Source organism: Nycticebus coucang, chromosome 13, assembly GCF_027406575.1.
Source record: "Nycticebus coucang isolate mNycCou1 chromosome 13, mNycCou1.pri, whole genome shotgun sequence".
Classification (NCBI taxonomy): domain Eukaryota; kingdom Metazoa; phylum Chordata; class Mammalia; order Primates; family Lorisidae; genus Nycticebus; species Nycticebus coucang.
Genome location: NC_069792.1, coordinates 12,355,149 through 12,381,984, shown reverse-complemented (window position 1 = coordinate 12,381,984; position 26,836 = coordinate 12,355,149). Strand labels below are relative to the sequence as shown.

Genomic DNA, 26,836 nt, shown 5'->3' with positions numbered 1-26,836 from the left:
GATTTTATTAATAAACACTTAATATTTTTCACAACCATTAAGAGGCAAGGCTCACAGAGATTGCCTAGTTTTTAGTTCTAGATTCGTCATTCACTACATGTGTGCCCTTGGGAAAATTACCTAACCTTTGTGCCTCGGTTTCCCCTTTTGTAACATAGGAATAATAAAGAGTGCCATCTTCATAAGGCTGTGTCTCCACAGTAATTAAAAGAAAAAATAATAAAGTTGATGAAAGCAGTGTTTAACACAGGGAAAGCACTTAGGAAATATTAAATATCATTTATTGTTGATATGTTGAGAGCTGTGCTAAGTAATAGGGATCCAAAGATTACTAGAACATGATATCTTTTTTGCAAGGAACTCTGATTTATTAGAAAGACAGATATATAAAGAAAGTTATAGCCTATAGAAAGAATTATCTCTGCCTTCAAAGTTTATTACAGAGTCATCCTAATAAATTTTTTAATAACCCGTAGTATTTTAGTTGAGCTCTCACAGAGGTTCCTTAACTTACTCAGAGTGAGGAACTATTTTTCATGTCAAAAAATTATATGGATGATCATAAAAGTAGTGTTATACTTTTAGTATTGATTGAATGATAAGGTCTTTAATGGTTAAATGTTATTCCAGTTTCAGGGATGACTTTAATTTGTGGTGATGAAAGCAGTATCTACCCTTGAATTTGCCTATACATATAACACCCAAGATATTACCTAGTGTGTAAAGAATACCTTGTAAATGTGTGGAGTTGCTCACCTTGGGCTGTAATTTCACAGCCCCCAGACTGAGAATTAGGCACCTGCCTCATGCAATTTTCCCCCCTAACTAGTTGTTTTAAATTATTGTCAAAGTAATACAAGGAACTAGTTTTAAGAAGTTAAGCCTTGGAATGAAAAGCAATAGTCTCTATCCCACCACTCCCTCTCCCTGAGTTCCACTTACTAAATTTCTTTTAGCTATTTCCTTTTTGTACTTATCTATACATTCTAAATAACATATTAATTGTGTAGTTTTCTCCTTAATACTGGAAACTGTCGGCTCCGCGCCTGTGGCTCAAGCGGCTAAGGCGCCAGCCACATACACCTGAGCTGGCGGGTTCGAATCCAGCCCAGGCCCGCCAAACAACAATGACGGCTGCAACCAAAAATAAATAAATAAATAAAATAACCGGGCGTTGTGGCAGGCACCTGTAGTCCCAGCTACTTGGGAGGCTGAGGCAGGAGAATCACTTGAGCCCAGGAGTTGGAGGTTGCTGTGAGCTGTGATGCCACAGACAGCACTCTACCCAGGGCAATAGCTTGAGGCTCTGTCTCAAAAAAATAAATAAATAAAAGTTAAAAAATAAAATACTGGAAACTGTCAGTTGACTTTGTTTAGTAGATGGGTGGGATTAGCTTTATCACACTTAGCCAAGCTCTCCACCGCCTCGTTTCCCATATCTTCCAAATATATCTTTGATGTAACGATAGTAGATAGTGACAAGCTAAGGAAAAAACAGGAAGCAGAAAGGAGCATATCAGCGGCTTTGAGAGCTCATCACTGCCTCTGCTTCCAACACCCCCTTCTCTTGGGCTGCTGGGCAGCACGTTCTTTTGGTTTTTCTCCTGCGCTCTGCGTTTGCTGCTTCTCAGGCTGTTTGGATGGATCTGCCCCGTCCCCCAGAACGTTAAACGCTGGTGCGCTCCAGGCCTCAGCCTTCAGAGTATTTCTCCACCTATGCACACTCACTTAGATGATTTCAGCTAATCTGGTTTTCAATTCCTCTCCATTTGCCATGGATTGCCAAATTTACCCACAGCCTGGGTCTCTGTTCTGAACTCCAGACTGGGGTGTCCCATTGCCCCCGAGGTGTCTATGTGGTAACCCTGAATGGTTTTCTCAGAATCACTTCAAACCTAGCAGGTCTAAAACTGGACTCCTGATTTACCCCAAACTCAAAATGCATTCCTCCTACACACCTTCTCTTCCATGCCTCCCTGTCATCCCCTCAGCAAATCTTGTTAGAATCCCTTCACTCAGAATACACCGAGAAGCCAACTACTTCCTTCCACTTTCACCCACTGCTACCAGGTCCAAGCCTCCACTGTCTCTTGCCTGGATCATTCCGGTAGCCTGCCTATCAGTCTTCCTGTGTCCACCTTTGAGTCTTTATAATCTTTCTCAATGTGTGTACAGTCGCCACAATGACTCTTTTGAATCCTAAGTCATATCATGTTGCTAAGATCCCTCCAACATTGTCATATGTTCTTTCGAGTAAAAGCAAAGTCTTTTGCAGTGATTTACAAGGCCTCACACAATCCATTCTCCCTCCTTTTCTAATAGGTTTCCTCTCCAACCTCACATCCTGTGATTCTCTCTCCAGCGACAATGGCTTACATGCCAAGCACACCCACACCCACAAGGCCTACAGCTTTAGTTCTCCTCAGCTGCTACCCATCAGTGAGCCTCCCCAGCCCTGGTTTTATTTAAGATCACAACCCCTTACCCAGTGATTCTCAACCTTCCTAATGCCATGGTATATTTTCATTGTTACAAAGGGGTCACAACCCACAGGTTGAGAACCACTGCCTTACAGGGTGAGTCCTCTTTCCTTGTTTTATTTTCTCTACTGCACAGTCATCATATGATAAACTGGCATTTTCATTCTTCAGTGTTTATTATCTGAACCTCCCACTGAAATGACATTTCCATGAAGACACATTTCTCTTTGTTTTGCTCACTGGTTCTAGAACTACTTGGCACACAGTAGGCGCCCAATAGCATTGGTTGAATGAATTTCTATTATGTTTTAATGAATAAGGATCAATATCAAAAGACGTTAAAGACTATAAAGTCCAAACTGAAGGACTAAGAGCCAGAACCCAGATGGAAATCCTAGGATGGAAATCTGTGGGAGAGCCAAAACTTGGGTGGGAGGTTCTGCTCAGGAAATGCCATTTTTGCTATTCCTCAAGAAAGCAGAGAGATTCTGTGGTCTGTGAGTCAATGTGTCAGAGCCCGGTGGACCCATACTGTTTAACATGAAACTAACAAGGAAAAGAAAATCTTTGTTTAAAAACACTTTAACCTTAAATTTTTTCATCTAGAAATGAAGATAGTGATTGTTATGCCTCACAGAGGCTACATCATAGCAGAAAGATAACATATATAAATAATGATTAACAAAAATGTGTACATTGCCATAATATTCTGAAATAAAAAAATAATGAACTCAATCTGGTACTGTTATTATCCAAATCTCAGCCTACTACTATTATTATCCAAATATCTGGACTTTGGGTTGCTTGGATTAGCAATTAAATTAGTTCATTTGGCGATCTAACATAGGTGTGCTGATTTTTTATTTTGTTAGAAAACAACTTCTTTTAAAAAAGTCCAATCTACTATCTTTGGTATTTACAAAAGCTAAAGTATTTTCACTCTCCAAAGTAAGATGTGCATAATTTAAAAATAAAGGACACTTTTAAAAATATTGAATACATGTAGCTTTATGGGAAAATCACAGATGTGATTCACATCATTGTTTTCCTTAAACTAATAACATTTCGTTACGTGGCTGCGGGGCAAAGAGACCACTGTTACAGTGCATGGAGGCTGAGGCTGTGCCTCTCCCCAGGGAGAATGGATGGTGAGGCCTCGTAAACCACTGCAGAGGACTGAGGCTGTGCCCCAGTGCCACGTTCCCTCACGTCTCACACCTCATGATCCCGGATTCCTGAGTGTCCCTTCAAAATAAGCCCTTTTTGTCCTTTACTCGTGTTTGCTTTTTCTACATTGGTGAGGGAGATGAGCACTTTTAAGGAAAATTCTGGTTTTCTGTTTTTGTTTTTTTTTTTGTAGAGACAGAGTCTCACTTTATGGCCCTCAGTAGAGTGCCGTGGCCTCACACAGCTCACAGCAACCTCCAATTCCTGGGCTTAAGCGATTTTCTTGCCTCAGCCTCCCGAGTAGCTGGGACTACAGGCACCCGCCACAACGCCCGGCTATGGTTTTCTGTTTTTTAAGAGATAGGGTTTTGGTATGTTGCCCAGGTTGGACTAGAACTCCTGGGCTTCGGGGTCCTCCTGCTCTAGTATCCCAGGTAATTGGGACTCCAGGTGGATGCCACTGTGCCTGGCTAAGACCCTGGTTTTCTTACCAGTGCCCCATCTTTCCCCTCCCTCCTACATGGTTTTAAGACTTGAGTTATGTATCAGTTTCAAATCAACCCTCCAAATCACTGCATTCCCATTAAAGTCATTAGTACAGTTTACAAAACTGAAATTTTAGTGTCTTAAAAAGATAGGAGTGTATTTCTTACTCTCGTAAATGGGACCAGTTTAGTGGCTCATGAAGGACCCAGTTTCTCTCTTGCCTTTCTGCCATCCATAGTCCATTGATCTCTTTCTCCAAGGGCTGTCCTAAGTGCCAGTCACTCCACCTGCATCCAGATAACAGGAAGGCCCTGGAGAAGGAGCAGGACAGAACTTGTTAAAGCTGCAGCGCAGGGTTCTAGTTCTAAGGAGGAAGGGCCTAGTGACTCTCCAGAGGAAGCTGTAATTAGTCTTGGATGCAGGATTTCCTCCTTTTGTTACCAAAATGTATTTAACCATCATATTTCAGAAACATAGCTACTGTTTTATGCTAAAAAGCTTGACAGACCTTCAGAATATGTATTTTTAAAAGCACATTTACCAAAATAAGAAAACCTACAGATTCCTTCATCCCTATCCCCTAAACTATTTGCATGCCTAGGACATGCCAGGATTGTTCTGGACAAGTGGGCACGGGTGAGATTAAAACAGACAGGGTCCCTGCCCTGGGGGAGCTCACACCTCTGCAGGGAGAGCAACTGTACCCACCAAAACCGAGACGAAGCAGGAGAGGGTGCTGCGGGAGAAGTGGGGCTGAGTCAGGAAAGTTCTCTCAGGTTATCAGAGACGCGATCCAGGCCACTGTGTGGACACTAAGAACACTTTGAGCTGAGGAAGTCTGTGCAAAAGTCCTGAGAAGGCAGAGAAGGGCCTGAGACTCTGAAGCACCCTGAACAAACCAAGAATGAATGCAAAACAGTTAGAGAAGGTCTGGGAGCAGATGGTCGCAGGAGCCAGAACTGATTCTCCATGCAGTGGGTTGCCACCCCCAGGCCACACACATCTCTGTACTGGGCAGAGTCCTTGCCCGTTCACACTCTGGCTGTTTGTTTCTAGGAAGTCCACTGCAGTGCTCCCTCCCACAGGGAGGGCTAGGGGGCCAGACGGTGGGCGTGGTTACTGCAGAGCCATAAGAACACCTGCAGACCTGCGGCTCACAGGGCAGTCCCAAGCCCACCACTGTACCCCACATGTGGAGGAGCTTCCAGTCAGCCTCAGCCACTGTGCGCTGCCCTGCCTGGCATCTGCTGTGCACAGGCCTAACCTCCAGGGTCTCTGCTCCTGAAGGGGGTATTCTTGGGGAGGGGAGGGACTGGGTCTCTAGGACCTGCTCAGTGTGACAGCTTCTCTTGATAGGTTTGTCATGCTGTGAGCATTTAAAATTGAGGCCTGGCATGGTAGCTCATGTCTATAATTCCAGCACTCGGGGAGGCCGAGGCAGTTGGATCCCCTGAGTTGGAGACCAGCCTAGCGAGAGTGAGAACTCATCTGTACTAAAAATAGAAAAACTAGGGAGTATTGTGGTGGGTGCCTGTAGTCTCAGCTACTCAAGAGGGTGAGGCAAGAGGATTGCTTGAACCCCAGTTTGAGATCACTGTTGGCTATGATACCAGATCACTGTACCCCAGGGTGACATCGAGACTTTGTCTCAAAAAAAAAAAAAAAGCGAAAGAAAGAAAGAAAAGAAAAAAAAAATTGGCAGTTTGGAACCAATTACAAGATGTTTGTAATTATTTTATTAAGGGTGAAATTTAGGAATAAGAAGAAAATGAACGATGAATTAGTGTTGCCACAGCTTCATTGGAAATCCTGTTCAAGCAAATTGTCAGCTTTGGGAATTCCATGTATTTCTTACTCAGATATATACAGTGCTATTAACTGGTAGGGAAGAGAAAAGAAGAAATGTTCTGTTTTTGGAATATGTAACAAAAAAATCGCTTCAATACAAGTGCTTTATAATAGCCAATAGAGTTTTTTTTTTAATGGCAGTTATTAATTTGTCTCAGGATATATTATTAGGTTGATAAATTTTACCTGTATTATCTTCCCTCTAGAATATTGAGAGAGTGGAAAGACATTGTTTTCACTTAGAATTAATAAGTCTATGACCCCTTTGTTTTCACAAAGAATTAGATTTAGTCCATTTTGGTAGTGTCACAGGATTAGAATAGGCTTATTTCAAAACAGGTCCTCATTTGGAGATGTCTATTCTTACATCCAATCAGATTATTTATATCTGTTTTAGATAAAATTGCTATAAGGGCTTCTCCCCACTGGATGTCATCTTTGCCCACATATTCCGTATTCCAAAGTCATAAAATGTGAATGTGAACTCCAAAGTAATGCAGTGCAGGAATGGCTTGTGAGGTGAGAAATTCAAATAATTACTTTTATCTATCTATTTATTAGTACATATTGGATGGGCCAGGCACTGTTTTAGGCACTGGGACTAAACCAGTCAATAGAACAAAGTTCCAGCTCTCATTATACTCACATTTCAGTGTGTATGTGGCTGTTGGTAGGGGGCGGACATATCATTTTTAGAAGTTAGAATATAATAGGCAGGGATGAGTATTAATAGGAATATAAAACAGGAAAAGAAAACGGAGAATGGCAATGGATAGGAGGTGTTGCTCAGAAGTAACTGACTGAGATGGGCGCCTTGGACAGGGACATCTAAGCAGAGATTTGAAGAGTCAGGGGAGTGAGTTGCACCACCTTGGGAGCAGAGCATTTGTCGGGGTGGAGAGCATGCTCATAACCCCTGCTGTGTGTGTGCCCAGCATGCCTGAGGCTCAGCCAGGGGGCCTGTGAGGGGACAGTGCAGGAGTGCATGAGACACAAGGACTGAAGGACAATGTAAGGGCTTTGCAAGGAGGCGGGATGCTACTGGAAGACTCTGAGCAGAAAATAGATAAGATCTGCCTTATGTTTTCAAAGGTTCATTCTGGTAAGAGAGCAGGGAGACCATTAGGAGGCACTGCAGTAGTCCAGGTGGGGAATGGTGACTGGGAGTAGGGTGTAGGGTGAAGGTGTTAGTAGTGTTTAGAGTCTGCATGTATTTGGACATAAAGTCAGTAGGGTCTGCAAATAGATAGGATCATGGGGTATAAAACAGAGAGGAATCAAAGATGACACTAAGCTTCTTAAAAAGGTATGCATTGACAAACTCACTGAGCACAAAATTATGCAATATTTTAGTTACTGATTTAGTGCATAGCATATATCAAGTGTCAGTCATTAGTTGAGGATTTATGTTCCTTTAAAGAAATTTGAAGAACCATGGAGTACCCATGCCTACCTAAAAGGAAATATGTTTTTGCTTGTGTATGTGTTAAATAAAATTTTATTTGTACACGTATCGTTGACTTTTCCTGAAATTTTTAAAAACTTAAGACTAACATGTAGTATCCCATTATGTTGTTCATTATAATTAAGGGTATATTTAAACAAGTTATATCGTGAATGTTTAAAGATTTCCTGATGACTATTTGTAGTCTTTTAAAAATTAACAATCAGTGCCCTAACAAAACGCCAGATGGCACTAGAAAACAAGTCACATTTACACTAACACCAATTACATTTCTAATGCCACTTTAAAAAAAAGGCTGCAATGGCTCTATCATAACCAGTAAATCAGCTTGATGCAACTAACACCTCTTAGTTTTCTGTGATCATAAGAAAAATAGAGATAAATCATGCATGGTTAATAACATTATCCAGAAGTTTTCTTATTTAAAAAAAATCTCTAATGAAGTTTTTCCAGTGATTCTTAAACTGTGTATAACATACTTGTGCAAAGTTGTTTTCCATTGCTAAGGGAATAAAAACTAAACTCTTTAGCATAGCACATAAGGCATCTCAGGATAAAGCTCCTGCCCATGGCTTTTCTCTGTTTGAAATGCTTTTCCTTATCTTTCTGCTTGTCTTTCATCTCTTCATTTCTGTTTCTTAGAACTGAGCTTAAGTGTTATCTCTTCCAGGAAGCCTTTTCGGACTGCGCGTCTGTCTCCTGGCCCAGACCAGGGGTGTGCTTCTCTTTGTGTTCTCAAGACATCTTGTGACTTTACAGATTTGTAGGGCATATTTCTCAAGACATCTTGTGACTTTACAGATTTATAGGGCATATTTTGAGTGATTCTCTTAAATTCTAGACCAAAAAAACGTTTACTAAGGGTAGGAACCATGACCAACTTTCCTCCTATGTATTAGAGTTACTAGGTGTGTATGTGTATGTGTGTGTGTGTGTGTGTAGAGAAAGGGACACAAAGTCATATATTTTAAGGAGTTGGCGCACATGACTCCAGAGGCTGGCCAGTCTGAAGTCTGCAGGGCAGACTGGCAAGCTGGAGACCCAGGGAAGACTTGATGTTGCCGTCTGAGTCCATAAGGCAGTGGGCAGGCAGAATTCCTCTTTCTGGAGGGAGGTCTGTCCTTTCCTGAAGGCCTTCATTTGATTGAGTGAGACTTAATTACATTAAGAATAGTAATCTGGGTGGGTGGAAATGCGAGGGGACTTGCTGAAGAGTAGAGGCAGATACAGTTGTCTTCTTGAAGGGTTTATTTAGATTATAATTTATGAAATATTTTAACAATTAGGGAATATGGATTGTGAGGCAAGGGATAAAGAGCAGATAGGAGATGTGGAAGTTCCAGAGAGTATGTGTGCAGGGAGACCACAATGTGTTTTGGGAGCCCAAAAGTCTGTTGAACACAACAGCACAGGCCTTCTGTAAAAAGGGCACAAAATGTCTTATGTATGGAGGCCTGACCCTTCCCCCACAGAGAGTCTGTACAAAGGTCTCTGAGAGCTGAATGAGCCTTGTCAGATATGCTGGGAACAGCATGGGCAGCTGGCTCCTTGATAATACAATCTCTTGGGGGTAGATAAGAGAAACAGTTTCTTTCTCCCCCACTCCTGGTATGGGTATGGCATCAGCTTATCTGCCTCGCAGGGACCCGGAGACTTAATTGCCTCCTGTGAAACTATGTGCGTGGTCAAACCTACTGTTTGCTCTAGCATTCTGCTTCTAAGCTTTGTTCCTTGCTTCACTAACTACATCCCAATTCTTTAGAGTACAGTATAAGTAATTAAAGAGCAACTTAGCTGAAGTGGTTATAGAGTAGCTAAGTTAAAGTGCTGAATACCATAAAAGATGATGTAGAGTGCAGCTTTTTGCTTTCCTCCATGATTATTCATTTGCTGATTTGAATACAATGCATGTAATAAATAGTGAGTTAATGCAGAAGACAGGGCCGTTCCTGGCCTTGATGGCGTTGGTCTCCTGGGCCCACTCTTTTTAAATCTTACTTTGTTGCTTTCGTCTTTATTTCTTTCATTCTCTTGTCACTGCCAAGCATTGGGGATACTCATGGGTTGTGTGTGGGTTTACCCCCTACAATCTGCCTTATCCAAAGTCTATTAATTTAAATACTTAAAAAAATACCTTCATGGCAGCATCTAGACACATTCAACAAAATATCTGGGTGCCATGGGTAAGCCAAGTTAGTACCTAAGATTAACCTTCACATCCTTCCAATGGCATTTAACCATTACATAGCAGGTGCTGAGTAATAGTCATGGTATGAAAACATATAGTTAATCTTGTTTCCTTTAATTGCCTCTTCATCTCATGGAGGTGATATGATACATCAATAGCCTAAATGTGAGTAGGAAGAGTTTATAAACAGAAAACTCAAAGAATGAATGTACTTTAAGCGTCTGTACTATTACTTATTACATTTCAAGTTATTTTTATATGGGTGCTCATTCAATCCTTCCCTAAAATTTTGTGAGTGGAGCATTTTTTAAGTCATTTATTTAAATATTTTTCTACTTCTTTGTCGCTTTAATTACATGTATATTAGATTGCTTGACAGTGTCCCACAAGGTCTCTGAAATTTTGTTCATTTAAAGAAAATTTTCCCCATTGGATTGTATGATTTCTATCTATCTTCAAGTTCAGTGATTCTTTCTTCCAACATTTCAAATCTGCTGTTGAGCCTAACTAATAAAATTTTTATTTTAGCTACTATTTTTTTCACTCTAGATCTCCAATTGCCTCTTTTGTATACTTTCTATTTCACTATAGAGATTCCATATCTGTTTGCTCATTAATATTATGTTTTTCTTTAATTCTTTGTACTTACTCATTCGAAGTATTTTTCTAATAAACCTAATCTTTGTGCATCCTGGCAACCAGCTGCAATTGGCTACTTTTTTTTTCCCCTAAGTGTAAGTCAGGAGATCACTGTTTCTTTCCATGTGTAATTTGTAATTTGGGGGTTGAAAACTGGATTGTGTACATAATATGTTGTAGCAACCTTAGAATTTGTTTTGTTCTTAGGATTGTTTCTATGTAGTGAATAGTTAAGTCTCTAGACTCAAACTGAAAAATCCGTCTCTCCTACAATGTAGAGCAGCTATTACCTTTGCTTAGGATTTTTGGCTTCCCATTGCTGTTAGTAAAGTGTAGCCATCTGCAGACCAGGGCTAGAGGTACCTTGTTACCTGACGAGTTTACTGATCTGCAAAAGATTTGAGTGGAATTCATCCTGACATTTGGGGCGTGGTTCTGGGATTTCCCCTTGCTTCTGGGATTCACTGTCTAAATTTACTCGTGTGTGGCCAGACACGAGTTCTGCCCTCTAACATGTCAAGCCAGCAGGACTTTTATTTTCTGCTGCCCAAACTATGTTTATATTTGGGAAATGCACTTGGGCAAAACATGAACTTTTAAACTTGACCAGCAGCAGGTTTCTTTAGCAGTCAGTCTGCATGAACGCCCCAGTGATGGTTGCCTCCTGGTGTTCACGCCTCTGTGTAGTCCTCTCGCCACTGAGTGGGGCTGACCTGTAAGACAAATAGGATATTGCAGAAAAGACAGTGTGTAGCCCCTCTACCCTCTCCCTCTTGCTTTCTTTTTCACCAGGTGATCTCTGCACACACTGTTGTCCTTCTGCCATGAGTGAAAGCAGTCTGAGACCTTAGCAGACACAGATGCTGGAGCCTTGCTTCATGAGTCTGCAGAATCATGAGCCAGAGAAAAACGCTTTCTTTCTCTTTATGTATTTAACAAAGAAAGAAATGACAGAGTGTGACTTCCAAAGCTAGGTCATAAAAGGTGTAGCAGCTCTTTGCTCTCCTCTGGGTCACTTGCTCTGGGGTAAACCAGCTGCTGTATAAAGCAACCAAGTCCACAAAATCTTGTCTAAGATAATGTTTGTAGTTGTTGCAAGCTGATTAATTTGGGGTGACTTGTTTTTGCAGTGACATTTAGTCAAGCCATCCCCCTCAAGCTCTTGCTTGCTTTTTCAACCAGGCTCCCTACCTGTGAAGGTAGAAAGTTATCAGTCATCAGGGATTTGGACAGAGTTTATTGTCAAATTTTCAATCTCAGCCTCTTCTGCAACTCTTCTGTTTCCAAAATTTCCTCTTTAAATTTCTGTCTGTTCTTCTGCTCTAAATGTTATCATCTCCTCCTTCAGTAGGCAAGGCCACAGTTTCCCGCTGACTGACTGGGGTGATTGGGGAGCACCTGTGTGCACAAAACCCACAAACTCAGTCTTCCTATACAGTGTAGAAAGTCTATTAAAAATAAACTCTTTTCACATTTCTGCCTGTCTTTTGTCATTTTCCAACGCTTTCAAATAGTCATTTTAATGTTTCAGAAATATTTCATTGATTTAATGAAATACAAATATTAATATTCTTTGAATACTGGAAAAGCTGAACATCTTAAATTTATAAGCCATTCTGGGTTCCCTGACTGTGATTGGCTATGCGTATCTTTGCTCGTTTTTCCTTGAACTATTTTTTTCTTGTTGATTTCAGTGGTTTCATTTATATTACTGATACTAGTTCCTTGTTGTTTCTGATATTGCAAAAATATTTTACCCATTGGTCCTTTACCTGTTAACTTCATATAGGATTCCTCATAGCTAATAATGGTTGGAATAAATGAGTTCATGAATAAATTTATGAGAGAAGGCCTTTATCGGGTCTGTTATAGTTCTTTGCGATCAGATGAGATCAGGTATTTTCAGGGTGCTATATCCATAGACTATTATCATAGTACTTTGAATAGGCTTTGGTATATTTTCCTATTCTAAAATCACAAAATATGTATGAAACCTCTGGACAGCCTCAATTCAGGTGGCTTTGGCTTGGGAGCTTTGGAAGTATGAAATGTGGTCCTTTCCTTGAAAAATGTATTCATTCATTTTATAGAGCAGCAGTTCTCAACCTGTAGGTTGCAACCCTTTTGGGGGTCAAACAACCCTTTCACAAGGGTCACCTAAATACATCCTACCTATCAGATATTCACATTACAATTCATAACAGTAGCAAAATTACAGTTATGAAGTAGCAGTGAAAATCGTTTTCTGGTTGGGGGTCATCACATCATGAGGAACTGTATTAAAGGGTCTCAGCATTAGGAAGGTTGAGAACCACTGTTATAGAGATAAGAACTGTAGTACTTGGCTGAAAAGACATGTGTCATAAAGTTGCAGTAATTCAGTCACTAAGGTCCTTTGCATTAATGAGCATGGGCTGAGACATGTCATCCTCTGCCTTGAACAATTTCTGTGTGATCAATATGGATAGGTCTTCTGTTTTTCAGTTGCCTATTGGAGATTTTTTAGCATCATCTTAAGAAATCCTAAAACACTAGGCATTCCTCATTATGAGTACCAACAGCCCACCTTGATGTTGATGATGAACTGCAGCTGGTGGTTCAGTTCAGGGCCCACTGTGCCTCAGCATTTGTCCCATACTGTAGAAGAGCAATGGAGCAATAGCACGTTTAAACCAGCTCAGGGAAAAGCTTTGAAAAAACGATCTGCCTCCCACCCTTGCAGCTGTGAAGAGGTTATGAGATAACTGCTGTTAAAGATTTATTATAGTCATTACATTCAACAGCTACAGTAGTTTTAGTGGTTCCTAAAATATACCAGCAGTCATTGTCTGATTACTTCCACAGATAAGTTAATTATAGGAGATTTCTGACTCTTATACAAGTCTGATTTAGAGAGAAGTTTAATTACAGCAATTTTAGTGATTTAAATAAACTCAGCATATATTACCAGTCTCAGCAAGTGTGGTAGAAGATTTTAGCTGTTTGGAAATACACATTCTCTTTGTTTTTATTTTTCATTTCATGATTTTTAACCACGGTGATCATTTAGGACACGTGATACTTTAGGACACCTGTTTTCACCCAAGTGAATCTTCAGTTAAACACACCACAGGACAACAATAGCAAATTCTTCCTTATCATTAAAACCTCATTCCAATGCTTCCCATTGAGTACGGCACATTTTACAAAACTAATTTGTGGGATGATTGTGACAATATGGGTAGGAAAGTAAAATACATTTCAGAGGGGAAAAAATCAGGTATTAGCGTGTTTTGAAAGTATTGTTAGGATCATAATTTGTTTAACTGATGGGACCTGTGACGCTATCCTCAAATCAAGATAATACACTTTATGAACACGTTGTTTATTTGTACACTGAGGCAATTTAAAGATTAATATATTACCCACCTAAGCCCACGCTAGCTTAAAGTTAAGCTTTCAAAATGTCATAAAAAGACAGTGCTGTGGATCGCCGAATATATTCATTTATTGAAACAAGACTTCAGATCGGAGAGTGCGTTAGTTTGAAAGATGCGTTCCTGAGAATGAGCTCAGTCTGAGCTCTGTGGAACTCTCCCTACGACATTTTTCATTCTTCTGTTATCAAACACAGCAAGTTCTACAGGTGTTTACAGCAGTAATTCCTGCCACATTTTGGGGTGTTTTTCACTTTAAAATCAAATATGCATCGACAATAGGAAGTGTTAGTAATAGCGAAAATAAATCAGACCATCTCCGGGTTTCGGTTGTGGTGATTTTATGGCTTTCTTCCCGGGAGGCCTGTCTGCTTCCTCTTCCTAACACTGGATGTCAGTCCTACTCTTACTCGTTGCTAGAATGTTCTTTCTCCTTCTCTTGTCCTCTGGGATACTACAGTCCTCTGCGGTTCCTGCACAGGGTTGGCAGTGACATAAAGCTGGGAGGGGGTGGCGGGGACCTGGAGGCAGACAGACACTCAGGACAGGGTAGAGGATGAGGCCCCAGCAGCTCAGGTGGGAGGCAGCGGACGCGTCCATCTCAGAACACAGAGATGCCCTGCCTCACAGTGGCTAGAACAGATCACAAGGAGAGCAGCCAGCAGGGACGTTTGCTGACAGAAAGCAGGATTTCTGTGTGGGTGGGCAGCGTTGAGTCCTGCAGAGGCACTGACGTAGCACAGGGCTCGGTCCCCAGCCATCATGTCATTACGAGCTCGTCCAGAATGATGACAGCAGGGCACGTGGTTAGGGCGGAACAGCAGCCTTGCTCGTGGTTCATCAAGCGCCCTTATGCTTTCATTTAACCTTCCACTGTCTTCCTCACCCTCCATCTAGAACAGTAGTTCTCAACCTTCCTAATGCAGGAATTATTAAAGGTATTAATACCTTTAATACAATTCCTCATGTTGTGGTGACCCCTAACCATAAAATTATTTTCATTGCTACTTCATAACTGTAATTTTGCTGTTGTTATGAATTGTAATGTAAATATCTGATATACAGGATGTATTTTCATTGTTACAAAGGGGTCGCAACCCACAGATTGAGAACTGCTGATCTAGAACATCTGAAGCTAATGTATGGATGATTAACTTCTGTCAAAACCAGTGATGCACCAAGGAAAACTATACTTTGACTATATACTTAGGCACCATTGTATACCGCAGGATCCGCCCCCTACCCTCGTCGGCATGTTAGAATCGTATGGGGGAGCTTTCAGACAATTCCCCTGGGTGACACCACTGGCTGTTCTGATATCCCAGCTCTGGTTGCAAGAGCTAGGCAAGGTCCACGGTTTACCTAGTCAGTGTGGTCTGGGTACCACCAGGCTCATTGTAACTCAGACTTTTCTATTGGGTTCACCTGGTTCAGAGATTATTATTTGATTAACATTTGAATCCCATTTGAAGGGATTCTTTAGCTTGATAAAATATGATGACAAAAAAAGAATTGTTGAGAAAAGCTGAACTTATAATATGGGGGGGAAACTATTGTAAGTTGATGAAATAGCTTCTAAAAGATAACTGTATGATCCATAAATGGTGAGCAGATGTGCCTGTGGTGAGAGGCTGGGAGAGCTTTCAGTATTCCCTGATCCTGGTGTGGGCAGAGTTCTGAGCTTAGTGAGTCAGCTGGCCCAGCCTGAGCACATTTCCCATTGAGTGTAGAACATTTTACAAAACTAATTTGTGTGATGATTGTGACAATATGGGTAGGAAAGTACTGAGGGTAGTGAGGCAGCTGGCCCGGCCTGTGAACCCTTTCCTCTTTCCTGGCCCATGGCTATTTCATCTGTGAAGGCACCTCACCCTGCACCCTTCCTTTGCTAAACCTTGCAAGTTGGAATCAGGACTAAGAAAATAATTATAACAAATTCTTGGTTGCTACCTATGGGTGCTCAAAGCAGGCATATGGAACGTGATCTTCATTAATGATATTTACAAAGGTCTAGCTTTTTGTAGCTTTTTGTAAACCACCCCAGGGGATGTTGACCAACGCTGGAAGGAAGGTGAGGCTTTTCCATTGCTGCAGTGAGCAGTGTGGGATGGACAGTGATCATACCAGGCTCCAGCCTTTGACTGACAGAGACTGGCTTCAGGCCGAACGTTGCCTCATATCCCCCACTCGCACACCTGCTGCCCTTTTTATCCACCCGCGATGTGGCAGAAGGAGGTAGGAACTGTCATTTGGGGGTTTTGCTGCTTAACTATTTGAGGTGACTCATTTAATCCTCATCGAGTGTGGGCTGCACAGTAGCTGGGGATCTGGGACAAGTCATTTATGGAAGGCACATTCCTATGTGGGATGAAATGTTTGGGAGAAAATAGAACCCTGAATAATATATAGCAAATGCCTCCATCTTTCTGGTTCACTTTTTACCTTTTCCTGAGGGGCTTGGCTCTGCCTTGTACCCAGAAGGTGCTCAGCTCAGCACCTGCTGGGTCATGGCCATAGACCCATTCCTGAGTTGCTAGACAGAATTTTTTTTTTAAACTCTTATTGTTAAAGTAATAAGAAAGCATCACTGAGGTGCCTAAAGCCACCTCTTTTGTGGCTCTTTCCCCACATTCCTCACTACTTGGTATATAAACTAGTTGAGGTGAATACGTAGCCACTTTTATTGTAAATTCTAAACTCATTGGAAATTATGTTTGTCTAGCTGGTTGTGATAGAAGCAGAGACCGCTGACTTTTGCTTTGGGGTTCGTTTTTAAGAAGTGAATGTGTATGAGTGAAAGAAGCAGGAGAAGGAATTATGTGTGTTCTAACACATTTTCTTTTCTAGGGGATTACATGTGTGGCTGATGAAGGCGTGGCTTCTTTCTCCATATCCTAGGACGTCCGCCCTCCCTTGGCATAGCAACTATACCATGTGACTTTAAAGAATGAATGTGGGGTGAGGTGTGGTGGCTCATGCCTGTAATCCCTCCACTCTGGGTGGCCAAGGTGGGTGGATCACTCGAGTCCCAGGAGTTTGTGGTTGCTCGAGCCTTGATGATGTCATAGAACTCTATCAAGGATGACAGTGTCAAAAAAAAGAATGAATGAAAGGAAATTGAATAAAGGGAGTAACAGCTAGCTAAGGGGGGTGATTTATTAATTAAAAAAAAAAACACACAACATTTTGGCTTCTTTTGTGAGCCATGCAGCACTCTGGAAACAAAGCAGATAACTACAACGGAAGGAGGTGGAGGTTGTGAACGAGGTGCTGAGGGGGCACAGGAGGGAAAAACTCGGGAGCAACTCAAGTCTCCATGAGGGATCACATTGGAGCTGGTTCTCAAGTAGTAGGCAAGGGTTGTGTCCATACAATAGCCCTGTGAATTCAGATACTGAGTTATTTTCAATGACAGAGATGATATGGAAAAAATAGGCATTTCTGCACCCAGCAAGTCAATCCTTATTTCAAGAACACTCCTACGGGGGATCAGGAGTGATTCTCTCTTAACGGTAGATTCGATGAGTGTCTTATCTTGAAACCCTTGATGCCACTACGTTATGAGAAAATTGTTAATTCATTTTTTTCTAATTTCCAATGACTTGTCCCTACGCGTTCATTACTGTGTTCCTAAATACCACTGATGGTGCATCTGTGTGTCCCATGCCTGTTTCGTGCGATGAATTTGACTAGTGCCCACTTCCAGGACCATCTGTGTTATTTATCTGAAGCCTTTGAAGCTAGCTGGCTACCCTGATCAAAATACCAACTTGGTTCAAGTTATGTGACTCACACTTTAAACTTGGAATAAAGGCAAATAAAATCTATTTATACCCCATGATGCCTTTAATTGATGCCCTTTACATAAAAGCCAAAGTTTGATAAAGGTGTGTTTCAGGTAATAACCTTGATTTTTATGCTTCATTGAAATTTGTCTCCTCTCCCCCAAGGATCACTGACTTCTTTGTGCACTTGTACCATCTTATTAGTGATGTTATTACTAATGTCATTCAGCTAGTCATAGGGTGGAAGTAGCATTAATTGCAAATTATAGCTTCAACATAAAACCACTGAACTTGGGTGAGCATTTAATTTCTGGGCCTTGTCACTTTGATTCATACTGCGCCTGGCTTTTTAACTGCTGCCGTGAACCCCATGCACATTTCCCTGCGTTCTGTTCTTCATGGTACTTTCAGACAGTCACGGGGGTCGAGCAGTATAGGACCCAGCAGGGTGTATGTTGTTGTGCCATTAATTGCATACCTCTGTGCCTTGCGAGGAAGGGGGCCGGAGGCAGATTGTCTTTTACCCCCTGAGAAGTAAGAGTGATACTTGACAGTGCACTTACTGGAGTATTTCTCTGTGATTATAAAGCACAGGTGAAGAGATCCTTTAGAAAGAAAGAGAAAAATGAGCAATATTTTTAAATTGCCTTTTAGATTAATAGTCTCAAACACCCTTATGCCTTGGTACCGGTATGATGGAAACCCTCAAAGAAGGTGTTTCCACTTTTGGTCAGTCTGAGTTTGGAGTTGAATCTGTTTTATTTTTAGACTGAAGTATAGAGCTGAATAGTTCGGAAGGTGAGGACCTCACTGACATTGCAGGAAATCTGGAGATAGAAGAGTCTTGTTCTTTGGCCTGTATCAGCCTTTAAAGTAGCCATCATCATGAGTGTTTATCTTTTATCTCTTTATTTTTTCAATCTGGATCTTAGTGGGTTGGACATTTTTTTTCTACAAGCATTTTCCTTTTAGGCAACTAAATTCCTCTTATTAATGTGAAATCATCTACTTAAAATTATAAAATCATTGCAGCACAGTACAAAGGGTGTAGGAGTTTTAGTCCTCTACCAATTCTTATTTGCTCTTTCTTTTTTTTTTTTTGAGACAGAGTCTCACTATGTTGCCCTCGGTAGAGTACTGTGGCTTCACAGCTCACAGCAACCTAAAACTCTTGGGCTTAAGTGATTCTCTTGCCTCAGCTTCCCAAATAGCTGGGACTACAGGAACCCGCCACAGTGCCTGGCTATTTTTTGGTTAGTGTTGTCATTGCTGTTTGGCAGGACCAGGCTGAGTTCGAACCTGCCAGCTCTGGTATATGTGGCTGGAGCCCTAGCTGCAGAGCTATAGGCACCAAACCTTTTATTTGCACTTTGATCTTGAATGTGTCTGTTGACCTTTCTGAACTTTTCTTTATCCTTCTGTAAAATATAGAGATGAGTCTATCTGTAGTCCTGCACTTTTTGTGCAGGTCGGATAACCGTTTTGCTTTGTCCCTGGTGTTATGCTATACAGATATGAACAGGTATTATCAGTGCTTTCCTTCCAGTGATTATTATTGTAAAATGCATGTTATCACCAAATAGTCTAATCCTGTTTATTTGTGTGTATTCCTTTTCTCTAAGGCTCCTGATGAATGTCATAAACTTTATCTGTGTGACATCCCAATGTTTTAAGAGCAAAAGAAGGGTAGTAACTCTTTAAGGATCTTTCCCTAAAAAGCGTGTATGTGGAAAAAGCCAAAGTGCCCATCAATCCATGAATGGATCAATGAACTGTGGTATATGTACACCATGGAATATTATGCAGCCTTAAAGAAAGATGGAGACTTTACCTCTTTCATGTTTACATGGATGGAGCTGGAACATATTCTTCTTAGTAAAGTATCCCAAGAATGGAAGAAAAAGTATCCAATGTACTGAGCCCTACTATGAAACTAATTTATGGCTTTCACATGAAAGCTATAACCCAGTTACAACCTAAGAATAGGAGGAAGGGGAAAAGGGAGGGGAGGGAGGGGGAAGGCGGGCAAAGTGGGATTAATGGGATTACACCTGCGGTGCATCTTACAAGGGTATATGTGAAACTTAGTAAATGTGGAATGCAAATGTCTTAGCACAATAACTAACAAAATGCCAGGAAGGCTATGTTAACCAGTGTGATGAAAATCTGTCAAACGGTCTATGAAACTAGTGTATGGTGCCCCATGATCACATTAATGTACACAGCTATGATTTAATTAAAAAAAAGTGTATATGTGTAGAAAATGAATATCTCTAATCTGAATACAGTCTGAGAATCCTGGAGAGCTATTTGAGTAATGCTGATAGTGGCATCTCATTAACGAGTAAGTTATTCTTTCTTTCTACCTTGGGTGTTAAAGCTTTATTAACACCGAGTTTGAAAACACCTAACAAAAAAAGATAAATGCTTAAGGGATTTATTATAAAACTCAATAGTGCCATTAATTTTCATGGATGCTCTAAATTGCTAGAATAAAATAATGTATTCAGCAAGGCAGCAAGTTCTTTCTTCCTCCCATGAGCCTGCTTGATTGTGCAATTGGTTTCTCATTCTTTAATTAAACTTGTCCAAAGATAGGATCGGCTAAAGTGTTTACTGTATAAATAGTTTTCATCCCCAGAGTGGAAGTTAATACTGTGATAGAAAGAGATTGTCATCTGTTAAAAACCAAAACATGAGGTTTGCTGTTGCATAAAAATAAACTGTACATTATTCATAAAAAGGATCACAACATATATCACATCGTTGGGGTTGACGATAATCTGTCATGTTTTGGAACGTCACCCCCTTCTCTCTAAGTGCCAGCAGGCTCAGTAACGCATTATGTCAAAAAACATGACTATCTAAAATGGCAGCGAAATTAATACATGTGTTTTTTTTTTTTAAGTGAAATAGATTTATCTGAATATGAGTTTTATGGATAAGAGATTATAATTTTTAATTTTTGTCTTTGATATTTTCAAATTTAAATATCTCTGGGTTTTATTTTCAAGTCTGTTTTTCCTTCTAAAATTTAACCGCTTAATTTAGCCAGGAATTTAACCATTCCTCTCTCTGCACTGCCTGCCTCAACCCTGTGACTTCTCCAGCCTGTCCTCACAGCCAAAGAGTTTTCCTACCTCTGCTTTTTGCTCTTCTGCTTATATGTGCTTACTACAAGGGAACCTTCCCTAAATACAGTCTCTGTATGCTCACTCATTAAAGCCAGCACTGGTAGCGCATTGCCTGTGGGGTAAAGTCTAAATTCATTGCAGTAGTGTTCACAATAGGGAAGCCCCAGAGTCTGGCTTCAAGCCACCTATGCAGTTTTGCCCCTAACTCTTCCCATCCCTACACTATGATATTCAGGAATTATTGTTAACTTCATTTTAGATATGATAATAAAATTGTGATTATGTTTTGATATGTTTATTATAATAGGTTTATGGTGGTGTAGTTAACATACAATGAACTTCACCTAAAGCATACAATTTCCCAAGTTTTAAAACGTATGAAACTCCAGGGAATTTCTCCAGAGTGTTCACAGATCTCTGAAGTTACCTCTTTCTCCTTTCAGCCTCCATATTTCCTTCTTTCTTTGGAATAGTCTCCTCTGCCCCTCCCTCAACCTAAATTGGATCTGTGCTTCAAGATGTAGTTTAAATGCCTTCTTCCTCCTTAATTCTTTATTTTTCCAATCAGTAGTAATCCTTTACTTCTTTGCATTCCCAAAGCACTTTCTTATTTTGACTGATAATTCCCACTTTTAACTCTAGTCATTAATTTACGCCTCCCCCCACCTAATGAGTAAAGTATTTGAGAATATGGATCGTGTTTTGTTTATCTTTACGTCCCCTATGCTACTTAGCATAATACCTTGTGGGACATTCAATTAGTATGTGTCAAAATGATTTGAAAACTGTCGTACAATGTTTCTCTAAAGAATCCGATAACCAAATTAAGGCAGTGGAAAATTTTTGATTAACAGGTCAGAGCAGGTTGTGATTTTCTAGATTGGATTTCTTTTCTATATACCAATAGTTATGGCTGTCTTGGCCCTTTTCTCTTCGGGATTATTCATGAACAGTTAATATCTTACAAGATTTTGTAGGAAGTTCTGACTTATTTGTTTTAGACAAAATCATTTGCACTCTTTGGTTCTAGTTTTGGTTCCATTTCATGTTAACAAACTCTACAACTATCAAATCTTAAGACAGTCAAGGAAATTTAAATACTGACTATCCAGGGAAAGTATCCAGCTATGATATTCAGGAATTATTGTTAATTTCTTTGTAGATGTGATAGTAGTGTTGGGTTATGTTTTTGTATGTTTATTGTAACAGCTTTATTGGGGATAGTTAACATGCAATAAGCTGTACCTAAACCATACAATTTGGTAAGTGTTGACCTGTATGAAGCTACAAAACCCACACCACAGTCACCCATAAGGACCATATCCAATGACCCCAAGAGTCCCCTGTCCTTCTCTGCAGTCTCTCCTGTAGGTTCATCCTCCATGGCCCTCCCCAACCCTAGGTGACCACTGATCAGCTGAGGGTACCTACATGTTAGTTTATATTTCTCAGAAAGATTATGTAAGTAGGTCATATAATATCTACCCTTATTTTTTCTGGCTTCTTCCACTCAAGAATTATTTTGAGCCTCATCTATGTTATAGTATATAGTAAAGAGTTCATTTCTTTTTATTGATGAATCATATCCATTTTATTGATACAATATAGTTTCATCTATTTGCCTATTGGTGGGCATTTGGGGTGTTCCCAGTTTTTGGCTATTGCACATAAATCCACGGTGAACATTCATGTACAAGTCTTCATGTGTACTCATGCTTTCATTTCCCTTATTTGAAAACCTAGGAGGGGAGGGATTGCATCGCGCTGGAACACCCCATTCTGCCTGCACATAGTATGGTCTATGTATATTTAATTTTTAAAGAAATTCTCAAACTGTTTCCTGAGTGCATGTGTTAATACAATTCAATTTGACATTCTCACCAGCAACATGTTGGAGTTCGAGTTCTTCCACCTCCTTACCGACACTTGATAAGGTCAATCTTTTCAGTTTTAGCCTTTCTAATTGATGTGTAGTAGTATCTTATTTTGACTTGAACTTTCTTTTCCTTAATGACAGCTGATGTTATGCATCTTTTAGTGAAGTTATTTCTTATTTGTCTCTCTTTGGGTGAGGTGTCTGTTCAAATCTTGCCCATTTTTTAAAATGTTCATTTATGTTCTTGTAAAAACTCAGGAATAAGTGAACATTTATTTTTCAGTTTTTTTTTAATTATTAAATCATAGCTGTGTACATTAATGTGATCATGGGGGTTTTATAGATCGTTTGACACATTTTCATCACACTGGTTAACATAGCCTTCCTGGCATTTTCTTAGTATTATGTTAAGCCATTTATATTCTACATTTACTAAGTTTCACATGTACCCTTGTAAGATGCACTGTAGGTGTAATCCCACCAACCACCCTCCCTCCACCCTCCCTTTCCCCCTTCCCCCTATTCTTAGGTTATAACTGGGTTATAGTTTTCATATGAAAGCCATAAATTAGTTTCATAGTAGGGCTCAGTACATTGGATACTTTTTCTTCCATTCTTGAGATGCTTTACTAAGAAGAATATGTTCCAGCTCCATCCATGTAAACATGAAAGAGGTAAAGTCTCCATCTTTCTTTAAGGCTGCATAATATTCCATGGTGTACATATACCACAATTTATTAATCCATTCGTGGATCGATGGGCAGTTGGGCTTTTTCCATGACTTAACAATTATGAATTGGGCTGCAATAAACATTCTGTTACAGATATCTTTGCTATAATGTGATTTTTGGTCTTCTGGGTATATACCTAGTAGAGGAATTATAGGATTGAATGGCAGATCTATTTTTACATCTCTAAGTGTTCTCCAAACATCTTTCCAAAAGGAATGTATTAATTTGCATTCCCACCAGCAGTGTAGAAGTGTTCCCTTTTCTCCACATCCATGCCAACATGTCTGGTTTTTGGATTTTGTGATATGGGCTAATCATACTGGAGTTAGACGGTATCTCAAAGTAGTTTTGATTTGCATTTCTCTGATGGTTAAAGATGATGAGCATTTTTTCATATGTCTGTAGGCCGTGCACCTGTCTTCTTCAGAGAAGTTTCTCTTCAAGTCCCTTGCCCAGACTGCAGTGGGATCACTTGTTCTTTTCTTGCTTATATGTTTGATTTCTCTGTGGATTCTGGTTATTAAATCTTTGTCGGAGACATAACCTGCAAATATCTTCTCCCATTAGGGGGCTGTTTGCTTGCTTTACTTACTGTGTTCCTTGGCTGTGCAGAAGCTTTTTAGTTTGATCAAGTCCCAGTAGTGTATTTTTGAAGCTGCTTCAGTTGCCCGGGGGGGTCCTCCTCATAAAATACTCACCCAGAACGATTTCTTCAAGGGATTTCTTTGCACATTCTTCTAGTATTTTTATAGTTTCATGTCTTAAGTTTAAATCTTTTATCCAGTGAGAGTCTATCTTAGTTAATGGTGAAAGGTGTGGGTCCAGTTTCAGTCTTCTACAGGCTGCCAGGCAGTTCACCCAGCACCATTTGTTAAATAGGGAATCTTTTCCCCACTGAATGTTCTTAATTGGCTTGTCAAAGATCAAATAACGGTAAGTAGCTGGATTCATCTCTTGGTTGTCTATTCTGTTCCAGACATCTACTTCTCTGTTTTTGTGCCAGTACCATGCTGTTTTGATCACTATCAATTTGTAGTATAGTCTGAGGTCTGGTAGTGTGATTCCCCCTGCTTTGTTTTTATTTCTGAGTAATGTCTTGGCCATTAGAGGTTTTTTCTGATTCCATATAAAACAACTATTACTTTTTTCAAGATCTTTAAAGTACGACAGTGGAGCTTTAATAGGGATTGCATTAAAATTGTATATTGCTTTGGGTAGTATGGACATTTTAACAATGTTGATTCTTCCCAGCCATGAGCATGGTATGTTTTTCCATTTGTTAACATTTTCAGCTATTTCTTTTCTTAGAGTTTCACAGTTCTCTTTATAGAGATCTTTCACGTCCTTTGTCAGATAAACTCCCAAATATTTCATCTTCTTTGGCACTACTGTGAATGGAATAGAGTCCTTAACTGTTTTTTCAGCTTGACTATTGTTGGTATATATAAAGTCTACCAATTTATGAATGTTGATTTTGTAACCTGAGACGCTGCTGTATTTCTTGATCACTTCTAAGAGTTTTGTAGTAGAATCCCTGGTGTTTTCCAGATATACAATCATATCATCTGCAAAGAGTGAAAGTTTGATCTCTTCTGAACCTATATGGATACCCTTGATGCCTTTTCTTCCCTAATTGCCATGGCTAAAACTTCCATTACAATGTTAAAAAGTAGTGGAGACAATGGGCAGCCTTGCCTGGTTCCTGATCTGAGTGGAAATGATTTCAATTTAACTCCATTCAATACGATATTGGCTGTGGGTTTGCTGTAGATGGCCTCTATCAGTTTAAGAAATGTCCCTTCTATACCAAGTTTCTTAAGTGTTCTGATCATGAAGGGATGCTGGATATTATCAAAAGCTTTTTCTGCATCAATTGAGAGAATCATATGCTCTTTTTTTTTAATTTGTTTATGTGCTGAATTATACTTATAGATTTAAGTATATTGAACCAGCATTGAGACTCTGGGATAAAACCGACTTGGTCATGATGTACAATTTGTTTGATGTGTTGCTGGATTCTGTTTGTTAGGATCTTGTTGAATATTTTTGCATCTATATTCATTAGTGATATTGGTCTATAATTTTCTTTTCTTGTTGGGTCTTTTCCTGGTTTGGGAATCAGGGTGATGTTTGCTTCATAGAACGTGTTGGGTTGTCTTCCTTTTTTCCCTACCTTTTGGAACAGGTTGAGTAATATAGGTACTAGTTCCTCTTTAAAGGTTTGGTAGAATTCTGACGTGAAGCCATCAGGTCCTGGGCTTTTCTTTTTAGGGAGATTTTTTTTATAGTTGATGCTATTTCAGAACTTGATATTGACCTGTTCAACATTTCCACTTGATTCTGGCTAAGTCTTGGAAGGTGACGTGCTTCCAGGTATTGGTCAATTTCCTTCAGATTTTCATATTTCTGAGAATAAAATTTCTTGTAATATTCATTAAGGATTTTTTGAATTTCCCGAGAGTCTGTTGCTATTTCGTCTTTGTTGTTTCTGATTGATGAAATTAGAGATTTTACTCTTTTTTTTCCTGGTTAGGTTAGCCAAAGGTTTATCTATTTTATTGACCTCAAAAAATCAAAAAAATAACTTTTTGATTTATTGATCTGTTGTATATTTCTTTTCTTTTCAATTTCATTTAATTCTGCTCTAATTTTGGTTATTTATGTTCTTCTACTGGGTTTGGGATTGGAATGTGCTTCCTTCTACTGTTGCTTGAGATGTCCCATTAAGTTGTTAACTTCCTCTGTTTCCGTTCTCTTGAGGAAGGCTTGCAGTGCTATAAATTTCCCTCTTAGGACTGCCTTTGTGGTATTCCAAAACGTGTCTTCATTGACGTTTTGTTTCTAAAATTTTGGCAATTTCCTTCTTAATCTCATTTCTGACCCAGCTATCATTCAGCAAAAGGTTATTTAACTTCCACGTTTATGTATGATTATGCAGATTCCTGTTGTTATTGAGTTCAACTTTTATTCCATGGTGTTCCAAGAAGATGCAAGGAATAATTTCTATTCCTTTAAATTTACTGAGGTTAGACTTGTGACCTAAGATGTGATCGATTTTGGAGTATGTTCCGTGGGCTGATGAGAAGTATGTGTATTCAGTTTTGTTGGGATGAAATGTTCTGTATATGTCTGCTAAATCCAAACGTTGGATGGTTAGGTTTAAATCTAAAATTTCTTTGCTCAGCTTCTTATTGGATGATCTATCCAACACTGCCAAAGGAGTGTTGAAATCTCCAACTATTATGGAGCTGGAGGAAATCAAGTTGCTCATGTCTGTTAAGAGTTTCTCTTATAAGTTGAGGCACATTCTGGTTGGGTGCATAAATATTCATAATTGAAATCTCATCATATTGAGTATTACCCTTAACAAATATGAAGTGACCACTTACCCTTCCTTACTTTTGTTGGTTTAAAGCCTATTGTGTCTGCAAATAGAATTGCAACACCTGCTTTTTTCTGATTACCATTTGCCTGTAATATGGACAACCATCCTTTCACCCTGAGTCTATATTTGTCTTTTAAGGTAAGATGTGACTCTTGGATGCAGCAAAAATCTGGCCTGAGTTTTTGTATCCAGTCAGCTAACCTGTGCCTCTTCAGAGAACAGTTTGAGTTGTTCAC

At 39.8% G+C, this 26,836-nt stretch overlaps 1 protein-coding gene across 5 annotated transcripts in view; it reads left to right on the top strand.

Moving 5' to 3' along the window:
- ASPH (aspartate beta-hydroxylase) overlaps positions 1-26,836 on the top strand; it is a 230,019-nt gene that overhangs the window by 110,573 nt on the left and 92,610 nt on the right. The gene's annotated exons all lie outside the window — the stretch shown is intronic.